Below are 15,833 nucleotides of genomic sequence, written 5' to 3'. Positions count from 1 at the left end.
CAGCTCCAGCCCGGGCCTCCTAATCACTCTGGCCCCACCCACCATGATGGCAGTGGCCCTGAGGCTGTGGTGGCTTAGCTGGGTCTCTTGGACTTGGAGTTGAATGCCAGCCCTGCTTGTTACCACAGCACAACTTTAGTCAACTTGCTAACCATGGGACCCCTGACTGTAGTTTCTTGGAGCATAACATTTACCTCAGTGTGGTGGTGTACACCTGTAATCCCAGCACTTAGGAGGCTGAGGCAGGATAGCCATGAGTTTGAGCCCAGCCTACACTACAAAACTGAGACCGAGCTGAAAAAACAAAAAACAGGGGCCGGAGATTTAGCCTAGTGGTTCTGCTCCCTGCCTCACAAGTGCAAGAACCCGAGTTCGATCCCCGGTACCAAAAAAAAAAAAAAAAAATCTACCCCCAGAGAGTGGGTGGGCTCATTTGGTGAGATGGTGTAAAAAGAGTGCATTCCAGTTTTCAGCCTCTGTTGTCAATTTAAAATTATTTTAAAATTCTTAATATAAGTATGCAAGAATTTAAAAGTTTCAGAGACTAGTAGCTCTAGAAGGAGATGAAATTATAAGAGACTTTCACCTGGTGTGGTGACACATGCCTGTAATCCCAACACTCTGGAAAGATGAGTCAGGAGGATAACAAGTTTGACCTCAGCCTAGGCAAGTTAGCAACTTAGCAAGACCCTGTCTCAAAAATTTTTTTTTAAAGTCTAGGGATATAGCTCACTGCAAAGGCCCTAGGTTCCATCCCCACTGGTTAAAAAATAATAATTTTTTTTTGGTACCGGGGATCAAACTCGGGTCCTTGCACTTGCACAGCAGGCGATGAAACCACTGAGCTAAATCCTCGGCCCCCCAAAATAATAATTTTTAAAAGAGAAAGAAAACCAGGTGTGGTGGTGCACACCTGTAATCTTGGCACTCAGAAGGCAGAGGCAGGAAGTTCTCTGAGAGTTTGAGGCTGGCCTGAACTATGTAGTGAGAGCCTGTCTCAAAAAATAAATAAACAGGGCCAGGGATGATTTAGCTCAGTGGTTTCGTCACCTGCTGAGCAAGCACCCGGTACCAAATATATATATATATATAAAATAAATAAACAAAAAGTAAAAAGAGAGTGAAAGAGACTTTCTCACATATCTTTCTGTGTTGTTTGACATTTTATAAAAAGTCTGTATTTCTTGCTATTATTTTTAAAAAGCAATGAAGATAATTCTCTTAAAAGCTAATGAAATCTTTAAAAGTGTCTTTTTTTTTTGCTTTTTGCTTTTTGCATTATAAAAGTAAGAGTGTTATTTATAGAATTTGGAAAATTTTGAAAGAAAAGTAAAAGAAAAATCACCTAAAAAATCACCTATAATCTCATTATCTAAAGACAGCTATTGTGAACATCTTGGTATATTTTGTTCTAGTTTTTATTTTAGAATTACACAAGTTATGGAATTAATATGAGAAAATGAAAAAATAGAAACAAAGTCTTTGTAAATAGGGAGGGATGGAGGGATTGAAGGGAGGGCAGGGAATGGGGAAAAAATAAGAACCAAGATGGATTATGTAAAGGTGCAAATTTCCAATGATGAATGTCATATTGTATAACTAAAATATACCAATAAAATTTTAAAAAAAGAATTACACAAGTTAAACATTCTCTTTACACAAGAGTCAGATGGTACACAGTGAAAAATAGAGTATAAGTTAACCAGTTCTTTCTTGTCCCCAAAATGTTTCCCTCACTATCCTTGTCTGCTGGTTCTTCTTGTGTGTGTGTTTATCTTTTTATCTTATTTGTTTTCCTCATGGTACTCAGGATTGAACCCAGTCAGGGCCTTTGCACTGAGCTACAGCTGCAGCTCTTTTTTTTTTTTTTTTTTTTACTTTTTTGAGACAGGATCTCACTATTCAGCCCAGGCTGGCCTTGAACTCACTGTGTAGCCCTGGCTGCCCTCAAATTCAAAGCAAACCTCCTGCCTCAGCCTCCTGAGTGTTAGAATTATAGGCATGTGCCACCACACCCAGTTTACTTTTCATTTTGAGACAGGTTCTCCTAAATCCCCAAATTGCCCAGCTGGCCTCAAACTCTTGATCCCCTTGACTTAGCCTCCCAGAGTGCTGGGATTTATCAGCCTGCACCACCACTGCCAGCTGTGTTTTTCAGTGCATACGCACCTGTATATTTCTCTAGTGGTCTCTGGATATTTTCATTCTGTTAAACATTTTTAAAACCATGATTGGATAAATAATATATAATACATAAATAACAAATTAATAGTGTCCAAAATGCTTAGAAACTTTAGCTCAAAAATTTACAAAAGGGGCCGAGGATTTAGCTCAGTGATGCTGTGCCTGCTTCACAAGCACAAGGTCCTGAGTTCGATCCCCGTACCAAAAAAAAAAAAAAATTACAAAAGGATTTAGAATTCAAAAGTTAGCCCTTTGGGCCAGGAATGTAGCTCAGTGGCACGGAATCTGCCTGGCAAGCACAAGGTCCTGAGTTTGATCCCCAGTACAAAAAAAGAAAGTCAGCCCTGCTCCCAGACTGCAGCCTCTCCAGCAGCAGCAACACTGCTTCTGGTGCATCATCATTCCAGAGACAGGTTAAACAAGCAAGCCAGAGATGGTGCTTTCTTCTTTCTCTGAAGCACAAAGGGCAGGACACCAACCACTCCCATGCACCTTAATTTGTCCACTTTATTGTTTTCCCCAGGGCCATGGCTGCTCAATGAACTTTCAAGGGAGTCACATTTATCCCCCCCACCGACCCAGTATTGGGGATGGAACCCAGGGCCTTGTACAGGAGAGGCCAGAGCTCTGACACTGAGCCAGTGCCTAACCCCTACCTTTTGTATAATTCTGAGACTGGGCCTCACTGAACTTCACAGGCTCAGGCTGGCCTCAAGCCTTTGATTCTTCTGCCTAAGCCTCCCAAGTTGCTGGGTTTCAAGTGTGTGGCACCACGCCTGGCACACACATACTTTTACATGTTCTAGGTCCCACATTAAAAAAAAAAAAAAAGTTAAGAGGAGTAGGACATGGTGATGTAACTTGGAGAGAGCATATATACCTCAAAAAAAATTTTTTTCCAGGACTAGGTATTGAACTCAAGGCCCTCACACTGAATTATATCCCTTAAATTGCTAAGGCCTGAATTTGCAATCCTCCTGCCTCAGCCTCCCAGAGTGCTGGGATTACAGGTGTGTGCCACCACACTCAGCTACACAACAAAAAAAAATTTAAAGGGGGTTGGAAACGTAGTTCAGTGTGAAAACCCTGGGTTCAATTCCAATACGCCAAGAGATTAAAAAAAAAGAGTTAAGAGGAACAAGTGAAATTAATTTTATTTTTAATAGTATATTTAAAATATTATGGGGCCGGGGATTTAGCTCAGTGGTTTCGCCACCTGCTGCACAAGCGCAAGGACCTGAGTTCGATCCCCTCGTACTTAAATAAATAAATAAATAAATAAAATAATATGCCTCACTTCTCGGTCTTTTGGCTAAGATCAAATGTAAAATATCATACCCAAAATATCTTTCTTTCTTTCTTTTTATCTTTCTTTCTTTCTTTCTTTTTGGTACCGGGAATCGAACTCAGGATCTTGTGCTTGTGAGGCAAGCGGCAGCACCACTGAGCTACATCCCCAGCCCAAAAATATCATTTTTGACAGGAAATCAATGCAAAAATTATTACAGATATTTTACATTTCTTCTTTTTCAAATGTTTATTCAAGATGTGCAGCCACACCTATAGTTCTTCTTTTATACCAGATCCACAAACTCTGATGTGTATTTTATACTTAAAAGGACATCCCAGCCAAGCATGGTAGCACATTCCTATAATCCCAGCACTTGGCAGGCTGAGGAAGAAGGATCACCATGAGTTTGAGGCCAGCCTGAACTACAAAGTGAGATCCTGTACCAAAACAAACAAAAACAAAAACGAAAAAAGGCAGGCCCTTCTCAACTGGGACTAGCCATATTTCAGAGGTCCACACAGCCACAACTGGCTGGTGGCTTCCACATAAGCACAAGTCTACACATAGTATAAACTCCACTGTATGCATGGATGTAATGGCCCAGTCCTCTAGTAATGATCATTAAGGTCCTTTCTTTCCATCTTTTACTAATGAAACTATGCTGCTGTGATAAACTTGCACATGTATCATCTTCCTAGTCTTCCGCACACATAGGTATGGCTGGACCTCCAAGTTGTAAGTGTGATAGGAATTTGTACAGTTTAGATTTTGCAAATTTTCCTCCTTAGAAATTATACCAGTTGCCTAAGGACCAGTTATCTAAGGACATTTTAGCCTACAGAGCATCTGCCTGTTTTTTAGGGGAAACTATTTCTGACACTTGTTAACTAAAAAGCTACCTGTTGTTGTACCAGGGTCTCGCTAAGTTGCTAAATTGCCCAGGCTGCACTTCAACTTGAGATCCTCCTGCCTCAGCCTCCCAGAGTGCTGCAATTATAGGCCTGTGCTACCAGGACTGGCAGAACATCACAATGGTCCAACCTATGCAGGATGCTAATCCAAGATTTGTCTGCTAAGGAGAATATGGGAAGCATTGGGTGCAGTGACTTTGGGAATGGTTCTCATTGCATAGGAGCCCTCCGACCCTATGGCTTTTGCTGTTAGGTTGACGCTGATAGCTGCCAGCATGTATTTAATCATCCTTATGAGTTTGTTGGCTTGGTGTAGAGCCAAGAGAAGGTTGCTGAGAAGCCTGAAAGCAGGCTGGCAGGGCAGGAATTTCTTAGATAGAGGTGAACAAGTCCTTTGGAGGCCGCCAGCACCTTCCTGTGCCTCTATAGTGAACTGTGATACCAGGAGCCTGCTGATAGGTTGAAGTCTAAGTAGTGTTTTTAAGTACAAATAAATTTGCCTTGAGCTGGGGATTTAGCTCAGTGGCACTGTGCTTGCCTCAAAAGCGCAAGATGCTGAGTTCAATCCCTGGTACAAAAAATAAATAAATAATTTTGCCTTTTCAAAAAAAATAATAAATTATACCAGTTCAATCTCCTAAAAGTAAAGTATGAAAGTACATTTTCCTTATCCTGGTCAAAAAAACTTTTTGCATCCTTGCCAATATGAGGTGAAAAAAGTAGACCTTCAGGAGGCTGAGGATTGGCACAAATTCAAGGGCAGCCTGGACTACAAAGTGAGACCCTGTGAGGAAAAGAGAGAGAGGGAGGAAGGGGAGAGAGAGAGAGAGAGAGAGAGAAAGAGAGAGAGAGAACAAGGAGTTGCTGTAAGCATTAAACAGAAAAACAGCTTGAGAAGTTCTTAGCACATGTCTACTGTTAGATTAATTAATTCTCTCTCTGCTTTCCAACTGGTCACTGCTTGGCTGAGAGAAAACACTGAATGCTGGCAGCATTGATTATTTGTTTTGAGACAGGGTCTCTCTAGGTACCCCAGGCAGGCCTCAAACTTCAGACGATCCTCTTGCCTCAGGCTCTGGAGTGCTGGGATTATGGGTGTGCACTACCATAGGAGGATGAAAAAGCTCTAATGCAGTCTTCCAGGTGGCACCGGAGAAGGCACAGGAAGTGCCCCACGACAGCCACTGTGCTTGCTCGTCCCAGGAAGGAGTGAGTGGTGTTTGAGCTTCTCCTTCCTAACCCTGTCCCTTCCTAGATGATGTTGAGCCACTGCTGCCAGCCGAAGCTGGTGTCAGCTATTTGCCAGTCTAACCTGGCATTAGGTATGGCTTTCAGGCCATTTGACTTTATGATAAATTTGAATATAGGTTATGAGAACATATTTAGGAATTAATGGTAAATTTGTTGGGAATGATAACAACATGGTAGTTACCTAGGAAAATACCCTAATTTTTCTGATATCCATGTAAGAATGTAGGGATGAAGTTAGAATGACTATTTTTTTTTTTTTTTTTGGTACTGGGGATCGAACTTGGGTCCTTGTGCTTGCTGGGCAGGCGGAGGAACCACTGCGCTAGATCCCCAGCTAGAATGACTATTCTTAAAAAGGCAAAAAATAACAAAGGGTGGTGAAGGTGTGGAGAAAAAAGAATTCTTATACACTGTAGTGTGGAATGTAATTAGTACAGTCTTTATGGAATACAGTAGATACCTCTTAAAAAACTAAAAATAGAACTAATTTATATGATCCAGCAATCCCACCACTGGGTATATATCTAAAGGAAATGAAATCCACATACAGTGGACCCTTGACTTAAGAACTCCATCAGTTCCCAAGGGCTGGTTGTAAGTCAAGTTGATTGTAAGTCAATACAGCTGAGATTTACATGTTTACTTGGGTACACACTATAGATAACAAGAGGCAGATGAATCATCCATTAACCTATCAACCCAAATTGTTCCTTTCAGGCCGGTTGTAGCTTGAGGATCCACTGTACCAAAGAGATACCTTGCACATCCATGTTTATTGTTTTGTTTTGTTTTTGAGAGAGAGTCTTGTTATGTAGTCCAGGCTGGCCTTGAACTCCAACTGATCCTCCTGCCTCAGCCTCCTGTGTGCTGGGATTATAGGTATGTGCCACCACACCCAGCTAACATTCATGTTTATTGTTCCATTATTCACAATAGTCAACATATGGAAGTCAAGTGGGAGGGTGGGAGGTGTACACTTGTAATCCTAGCACTTTAGGAAACAGAGACAAGAGGAGGGCTGGAGATATAGTTCGACGTGGGAATATAGCCCTGTATTCCATCCCCAGTACTTGAGGAAAAGATATGGAATCAACCGAAGTGCCCATCACTGGATGAATGAGTAAAGAAACCATGGTTTAGAACAATATTTGGCCATAAAGAAGAATGAAATCCTATCATTTGCAATAAAATGGGCGAACTAGAGGATATTATTTTAATGAAGTAAACAGACACAGAAAGACAAATACAGCATGTCCTTTCTCATGTTAAAGATACAAAATAAAAAAGTGATCTAGGCATTTGCCCGGGATGTGCAAGGTCGTGGGTCAGTCAGTCCCAGAGCTGAATCATGCGTCCCTTACACCATTCCTTCTGAGTGGTGCACTATCCCTTTCTCTCGTCTGGCGTGGCGGGAATACATTTTATATGAAAAGAGTAAATATCTACTCTTGAGGAGTGGGAGTCTCCTCCAGAGATGCAAGAAGGGAGCTCAGGTGAGGAGCGGCAGCAGGCAAAGGGCCTGGGCAGATGGCGTCCATGTGCACTTGCCTGCTTCGTTCACAGGGCCTTTGCTGGTGCCTTTGGGGAAGCGGAGTCACGCAGCAGCTTCCTCGAGAAATTCCCTGGAGACAGAAGAGGAGTTGCTGCTAACTGAGCTCTCTTACTGCCCCAAGGAAATAGGCACTAGTACCCTAGATAGGCCTCCAATTAGGTTCCTACTTTTCTTTTCTTTCTTTCTTTTTTTTTTGCTTGGTACCAGGGATCGAACTCAGGTCCTTGCGCTTGTGCAGCAGGCGGTGAAACCACTGAGCTAAATCCCCGGTCCCTACTTTACTTTACTTTACTTTATTTTACTTTACTTTACTTTACTTTTTTTCTTTTCTTTTCTTTTCCTTTCCTTTCCTTCTTCCCACCACCTCCACTTCCTCCTCCTCCTCCTCCTCCTCCTCCTCCTTCTCCTCCTCCATCATCTTCTTTTTTAACAAGTTCTCACTATTTAGCCCAGCCTGGCCTTGAAGTCACAATTCTCCTGCCTCAGCCTCCTATCTGACAGCTGGATCACAAGGGTGGCCACCACACCCAGACCCAACAGTTCATTTAATTTCTTCTGGCCAAAGCTGAGGTCTTCCAATCACTCTGTCCTTAACCTCAAGGCTGCTACCTTTGATCTTGGTTACTTTATTCCCAATTCCCTCCACTTCCCCCCACACCATGCAGTGCACCACTTTTGTCAGTACCCCCCAGAGCTTCTTACTGTAAGGTAAGTAGGAGCAAATGCCAGTATTCATTCTTCAAGTATGTTTTTGTGAGAGATTTTTTTTTTTTGGTACCAGGGATCGAACACAGGACCTTGTGCAAGTGAGGCAGATGGCGGAACCACTGAGCTAAATCTCCAGCCCAGTACAAATTCATAGGGAGAGATTTTTTTTTTTTTTTGTCAAGTATATTTTTGACCGGGATTGAAACTAACAACTAACAACGCAGTAAATTCAAAATGCAGAAAATTACAAAACATTCCAGGAAAACTGTAAAGTCCTTCTGGCATTTGTTAGCATCAGGGTAAGATCTAAATTGAGGGAATTGAAGGAATACATGCCTGTAATCCACTCTGGGAGACTGAGGCAGATGTCAACTTTGAGCCCAACCTGGGTAACTTCACATCTTAGCCAAACCTTGACTCTAAATCCTACCCCCAAAATTTTTCTTTTATTTATTTATTTATTTTTTTGGTGACAGGGTCTTGCTATGCAGTTCAGGCTTGTCTTGAACTCACTATGTAGACCAGGTTGGCCTACTCACAGAGATCCTCCTGCCTCAGCCTCCTGAGTGCTGAGACAATAAGCATGCACCATCATGTCCAGGCTTCCTAAAAGAATTTTAAAGGGTTGGGGGTACAGCTCTGAGTTCAGTCTCCAGTACCATGGAGGGTAGGGGGTAGGTGAGATAAGATCCAAAGCAAAGGGGGTGGAAGAGACCATCAAAGAAGAAAGGAGAAAGAAGAAAAGAAACCACAGAGAGCTAGAGAAAAAGCCAAAGAAGCAGAAAGAAAAATAGAGAGAGACTATCTGAAGCTGGGTGTGGTTAGATGTGTTACCTGCTGCTGATATATGAATAGTTCTGCAGAACCAACCTGGAAGGCCAGCCAAGTTCTCCTGAGCGTTCAGAGTGAGCTACTGATCTTACAGTTCCACTCTGCACAGATTTGCTCATACATATACATGAAGACTTCAGCAAGTAGAGCAGACCTGGGAGACTAAATGAGCAAACTAACAGGAAACGCTGGTGAGCAGGTTGGTGGGAAGAGGCGTCTATTTTTCCTTTTCTTTATTTTGGGGGATGGGGTTTTCTGCATGCTCAGAATTCACACTCTGCTGCTGAGCTACAGCCTCAGCCCCAGGAAGCATCTTTTCCACTTTGCACACTTCAAATGTTCACATTTTTTTGCACAGGAACATCCTTTCTTATAAATTGATAAAAACAGGAGAAACTAAGACCATCTATTTTCAAACTTTTGAGGCTGCATTGAATGAGAATTAGGAGCCCTGGTTTCGTTCAGTATCACTGGTCATTTCAGAGGAGCAAATTAAAACAATGCTGAGATCCCATCTCACCCCAGAAAGAATGGCTGCTATCAAAAAATGAACTAATAACAAATCCTGGCAGGGTTATAGGGAAAAAAGAACGCTTTTCCACTGTTGGTGGTAGTATAGACTGGTGCAACTACTGTGGAAATCACTGTCGAGATTCCTCAAATAACTAGGACTAGAGGTTCCATTCGACCCAGGTGTCTCCCTTCTTGGTATCTTCCTGAAAGTTTTAAAAGCACTGTACCACAGTGATAAATGCACATCCATGTTTATAGCAGCACAGTTTGTAATAGCTAAATCTTGGAAACAGCCCAAATGTCCATCAACAGATGAATGGATAAAGAAGATGTGGGTTTTTTTTTTTTAATATAATGGAATACTATTTTGCCATAAAGAAGGATAAGCTTGAGACATTTCTAGCTAAATGGATGCACCTTGAGACCATACTCTTAAGTGAAATAAATCAGACACACATATTTGTCACACAATACCACATTATTTCTCTGGTGTGAGAAACCAAAATTGTAACTAAGGACCAAAATGTATAATAGATATTATGAAATGGGAAGAAAATGTTCAAATGGAAGGGAAACAAGGGAAAGGGGAGGGGAAAAGGAAAGAAGGGACAAGAAAAAAAAGAGAAAATAGAAGGGAAAAATGGAAACAAAGCTTTTGTAAATAAGGAGTGGAAAAGGGGTTGAAAGGAAGGGAGGGGAATGGGGAAGAAAAAGAATTAAGATATATCATGTACAGGTACAAATTCCCTATGATGGATGTGATCATTATGTATATCTAAAATGTACCGATAAATTTTTTTTTAAAGAGTGCTAGTTTCAGAGTTGAATAAATGCAGGGTTTAAATCCCAGCTCTACCTCAGGAACAAATTAACCTCTGTGAATCTCAATTTCCTCACCTGGAGAATGATTATAATATTACTTTTAAGGGTGAGGGGAGCAGTCCTAAAAAATAATAATGACTTCTTCAGATTGTGATAAGGATTAATTAAGAAAGTACAAAAAAGGGCCGGGGATTTAGCTCAGTGGTTCCAGCGCCTGCCTCACAAGCGCAAGGTCCCGAGTTTGATCCCCGGCACCAAAAAAAAAAAAAAAAAAGAAAGTACAAAAAGTGTATTTAATACAGTGCCTGTCATAGGCAACAAGCACCAAAAAAATCCCCGTTTTTTTCTAAATTACACTTATATTACCTATTTATACCATGTTACCTGTGTTTCCCCGAAAAATAAGACCTAGCTGGAAAATAATCAGCCTTGAAAACTAGAGAACAAAAATGCCAGCCCCAATCAGCCTATCCCTGCCTTACCTGCCTCACAGAGTAACCGCTGACCAAGTACGGTTTTATTTTATTTTTATACTAGTGCATATTAATTATATGGAATTATCTATTTATTTTCTTTCTTTTTTTTTTTTTTTGGTACCAGGGATCGAACTTGGGTCCTTGCTCTTGCAAGACAGGCAGTGGAACCACTGAGCTAAATCCCCAGCCCTCTATTTATTTTCTGAGACAGGCTTTTTTTTTTCTGGTACCTGGGATCAAACTCAGGACCCTGCATTTGGGAGATAGGCGAGGCACCACTGAGCTAAATCCCCAGCCCTGAGACAGGCTTTTGCTGTGCACCCCAGGCTGGCCTAGAACTCCTGATCCTCCTGCCCCAGCCTCCCAAGTGCTACAATTCCAGGTATGGCAAGGGCCCAGCTGAAATCCCTGATTTGATGGTTTGACTGAGTGCTACAGAAAGGGTTAGGAAGAGATAATAGGAGGAGACATCAAGATTGTCAAGATTGTCAAGGGAAGTGAAAAAGAACAAGTTAGAATGGAATCCTCTGAGGTGAGAAGATAAACTTCCCTGCCAGGCTAGGAAACAGGGGTGTGGAATCTAGGTGAGGGGAGTTGCTTTGTGAGAGGAGGCGGTGGCCGTTAACTGAGCCCTGAGGGTCAGGTAGTGCAGGGTGCTTTACTTAAGGCCCCATTTACCACTGTGGAGCTGGGCCCCGTCCTTCCCAGTGAGGCAGCCACTGGGGCTCTTTCCCTTCTCTCTGCACTGAGAGGAGACTTGGGCTCCTGAAGACAAGAGGGGAGCTTCTTGAATGCTTTTGGTGTGGTCAGTGAGCTCCATATTGCTGGGGGCCACAGTTCAACTAACTGCTTTGTTTTGTTTTTGTGCTGGGGATAGAACCCAGGGTCTCCTGAATGCTAAGCACAAGCTCTACTACCACTACATTTTACCCCCAGCCCCCTAACTTGCTCCTTTTAACCCTATAATATGTTATGGATTTCTTTGCTTGTCACTTCTACATATAAAACTACTTCATAGCTTGTAGCAGGTGCAGATTATTTTACTGCAGAGATACATTATAATTTGTTTAAGCAACACCTTCCAATTGAACAATTTGTTTACAGTTTTTCACTATTACAAATAATGTTGCAAAAATGCTGGGTGTGGTGGTGAAGGCCTGTAGTCCCAGCACTTCAGAAGCTGGGGCAGGAGGATTGCCATGAGTTTGAGGCCAACCTGGGATACACAGTGTGATCATGGCCAGCCTGAATTGCATACTGAGACCTTGTCTCAAAAAAAAGCAATGAATTTTTTGCATTGTGTAAATGTTCCTATAAGATTCAGGAAGTGGGGCTGGGGATTTAGCTCAGTGGTTCCACCGCCTGCATCACAAGTGCAAGGTCCCAAGTTCAATTCCCAGTACCAAAAAAAAAAAAAAAAAAAGATTCAGGAAGTGGAATTTTTTAGTCGAAGAAGAGAATATGTGAAGAAATATTTTGCACTACATTCGAGTACTTTCATTTTTTGGCAAATGAACAAAGGAAGTACTTTGTGACATAATTTGCTGGGTGCATAGATGGAATTATTTGTGCCTGCATGGTTTTTCTGAGTCCTTGAAGGGACTGCGAAGACCCACCAGGGTTAGCGGGCTAGCTGGAACCATGACCACCTCTGCTAGCTCCACTTTGGCTTTTCTGCAGGCAGAGGGGGTGGCCAGGGTATAGTGTGTCCCCTTCTGTCCCTGCAGGGTGCCCTTTGATGTGTTCCTCCATAAGCTCAGAAGCTGGAGGCACTTTTGGAGGCTATCCAGAGAGGGGGGTTTAGCTCAGTGGTTCTGCCGCCTACCTGGCAAGTGCAAGGTCCTGAGTTCGATCCCCAGTACCAAAAAAAAAAACCTGATTATTAATAGAATCAGCCAGCCCTCATTTGGCCCAAAAGTGGGCCCGGTCCAGCAGGGCAAGACCTGCAAGAGACTGGAAGACTTGGGGTGCAGCCCAGCCCAGCCAGGCCAGGATCCGGATGTAACTGTCCCTTTCCCTGGCCTACCCTACAGAAGCTGTTTGGAGACAAGTGTGGTCTTCTGAAGGAGGCTGCTTGAGAGGGCTAGGGGAGGCCACGGGCACAGCCCTGAGGGTCAGGAGGGAGCAAGATGTTTTTCTGATTTGGGAGCCAGTGAACAAGTGAACAGCAGAGTAGGGACCTGGGTAGGAGAGCTTGAGGAAGGACTTGCACGAAAGGTGGGAAAGCAGGGGGGAACCCGGATTCACATCCTGGTGCTACTGCTGACTGCTGACTGGCTGACAGCAAACTGAACCATTTTTCATCATCTGGAAACTGAGCCCTTGGGCAATTGTGAGGATTAAGTGAGGAAACAGATGCAAAACACTTAGCACTGTACCTAGCACACAGTAGGTTTCCATATATAGGCCTAGGCTGAATTTATCAGTAAATAAAAAACCCACCCAAGAAAAAGCAATCAGACAAAAAAAAAAAAAAAAAAAAGAAAGAAAAAAGAAAAAGCAATCAGAATCCTCCAGGGCAGCCACAACGTGGGGTCAGGGATGGGCACAGAGCCAGGCAGGCCGCTTGCAGTACCTGCTGCGTGGTGGATGGGATGCGTCATCCTGAACGAAGGATCTGTACCTCTGTCCCGGAGTTTGGGACGTGAACCCCACACACTGTACCCCTGCCCCCTGCCTATCTGTTTTACCAGCAACTGTCCTCGCCCTCCGGGAGACTTAGGAGGGCCCTGGGATCTGGTGGGCTTGTGGCCGTGGCCATGGGTGAGGAGAGCAGAGCGGGAGGGGAGGCTGTAAAAAATGTAAATGGAGTGGCGAGGAGCGCGGCTCCAGCTGTCTGGCGCTCCCGGAGCCGGCAGGAGCGGAGGAAGAAGCTCCAGACCCCGGGTGCCTTTTGTCCCAGGGCTTGGCTATGTAAAAGGTGGGGGAAGGGGCAAGAATTCTTGGAACTTGTCCATTCATTGGAGCCCCTGCTGCCTGGCAGGTGCGACAATGGGGGAGGGAGTTTCTGACTCAGGCCTGGAAGGTTTAGAAATGAGAATGGCAACTCAGCATGCCCTGCAGACCGGACAAACAGATTCCTGAGCTTCCAGCCTCCACTGCTGTGAACCCTCAGACCAGCCAGACTCCATCCTGCTTAGCATGTGGCCACAAACTGGGTCCTCCACCCCTCGATTGTCATTCCAAGCCCCCATCTGGCCCATCCCTAAATCCCCATTTTCTAGCTCTGCTGAAACTGGATGTTTCCTTGCCCCACTCCCAAGACTTGGATTTTCTGAGGTTTGAGGGGCTTGCTTTTACTTTTCTGTGCCTCTTTGGGATTCACAGCTCCCAGAGCCTTCTCCAAGATACTTTATTGAAGTACTAGATGCCACTCGGCCATCTGAACTGAAGTCCTAGAGAAACCAGGGTAAAGGGAAGAAGGACTTGGAGCCACACAGACCTGGGTACAATTCCTTGCCCTTCCCAGCTGGGTAAACCTAAGCAGGGCAACAGCCTTTCAGAACTGCAGTTTTCTGTAGTCAAAATGTGGGTAATGTTTGTTCCTACTTTTCCCGGGTTGTGCACACATTGAATACCAAGTTAATATTTAGAAAACTCTTAGCACGATGCCAGGTACAGAATAGGTGCTCAATGACTATTTTTGTTTCCCTTAACAATATCAGGAAATAAGGCAAAGTTGTTTAAGTTTCTATTTCCTTGTTGCTAGAAGACTTTTAAAAATACTTATTTGCCATTTGTATTTTAATATGAATTGTCTGCTCATACTTGTCATCTTAGCAGTGCTGGGAATGGAACCCAGGTCCTCATGTATGCTAGGGGAGTGCTCTACCATTGAGCTCAGCCTTTCATCTTTCTTCTTTCCTTTTCTTTCCCCTCCCTTTGGTTTAATGATTGGCAGGATATCTTTACACATTCTGAGATTCTTTGTAATATGGTTGACAACTTGCTTTTGGCATATTTCACTGCACCCAATTGTCCTCTTTTCTCTTCTATGCATGGAATGACCAAATCTGCACTGGCTTCTCAGTTTTCACACCATCTTGCCATTGATGGCCCCGAGGTCTGATCCTCCATTGGCTGATTTTCTTGGCATTTTGCAGGATCTGCACTGACTCTTGAGCAGTGGTGAGTTTGGGCTTTCCTACAGCCTCCTTTGTTCTCAAAATGTGGAAAACTGGTAGCTGGTGCACTTTCCCTGGGTCCTGTATTATCCCAGTTCTGTCCCAGAATGAACTCCCTCCCCCTGCTGGTTTCCGAAAGAAGGACACTTTTTGGTTTGTTTTTTTTGATGCCGGAGATCGAACTCGGGTCCTTGCGCTCGAGCAGCAGGCAGGGAAACCACTGAGCTAAATCCCAGGCAGAAGGACACTTTTTTTTTTTTTTTTTTGGTACCAGGGATCAAACTCGGGTCCTTCTGCTTTCGAGGCAGGCGGTGGAACTACTGAGCTAAATCCCCGGCCCAGAAGGACACTTTTAAAAACTGGGTTGCTGGCTTGAAGAAACTCAAAAGGGCCTGAGGAATTAGTGTCACTAACCCTCTTTGGGGCCCAAGGCTAGTCCAGACTCTCAGTAATTGACAGGAAGATGCATTTCTGAGAAACTGATATAAATTTAATTTGATAAATCATATTTTATTGCTTTAGGACAGCGATGGCTAACCTTTTAGAGCTTTCAGTAACACTAACAGCCTGCTGCAGCATGTGTGCCATAGGTTCACTACCACTACCACAGGAGATACAGAAATTAAAATAAATGTTATGAATTCTAATAGCTAATTTGTTAGACATTTAAGCATTAAGCACTTTACATGAAGATCTTACTTAACCCTCACCACAACAAAGAAAGGCCTGATATCCCCATTTTACAGATAAGGAGATTGAAATGCAAAGGTACTGTGCAACCTGCCAAGGTCACTCAATGGCAGGTTGTCAGATGGAGCAAATAAATACACAAGACACTATTACATTTTAGGTACACAATGGATAATATTTTAGTATAGCATGTCCCAAATATTACATGCAGCATCTTTTTTTATTGTTGGTTTTGAGACAGGGTCTCACTGTGTAGTCCAGGCTGGCTTCAAACTCACAGTGAGCCTTCTGCCTCAGCCTCCCTAGTGCTGGGGTTACAGGCGTATGCTCTCATACCCAGCTACATGCAACATCTTATCTGGCAGCCCCACCCAAATGGTCAGTGGTGGAATGAGGGGGAGAGGTCCAAGCCTCATGATGCACAGCCTCCCAGTGCCAGGACCACCGAGAACTTGCATGGAATTCTTTGGAAAGCAAAGC

Source organism: Heterocephalus glaber, unplaced genomic scaffold (assembly GCF_053883595.1).
Source record: "Heterocephalus glaber isolate CG9 unplaced genomic scaffold, H.glaber_assembly_v1.0 deba00001608, whole genome shotgun sequence".
Taxonomy (NCBI): Eukaryota; Metazoa; Chordata; class Mammalia; order Rodentia; family Bathyergidae; genus Heterocephalus; species Heterocephalus glaber.
The sequence above is the reverse complement of the archived record's forward strand: the minus strand, read 5'-3'. Positions refer to the sequence as shown.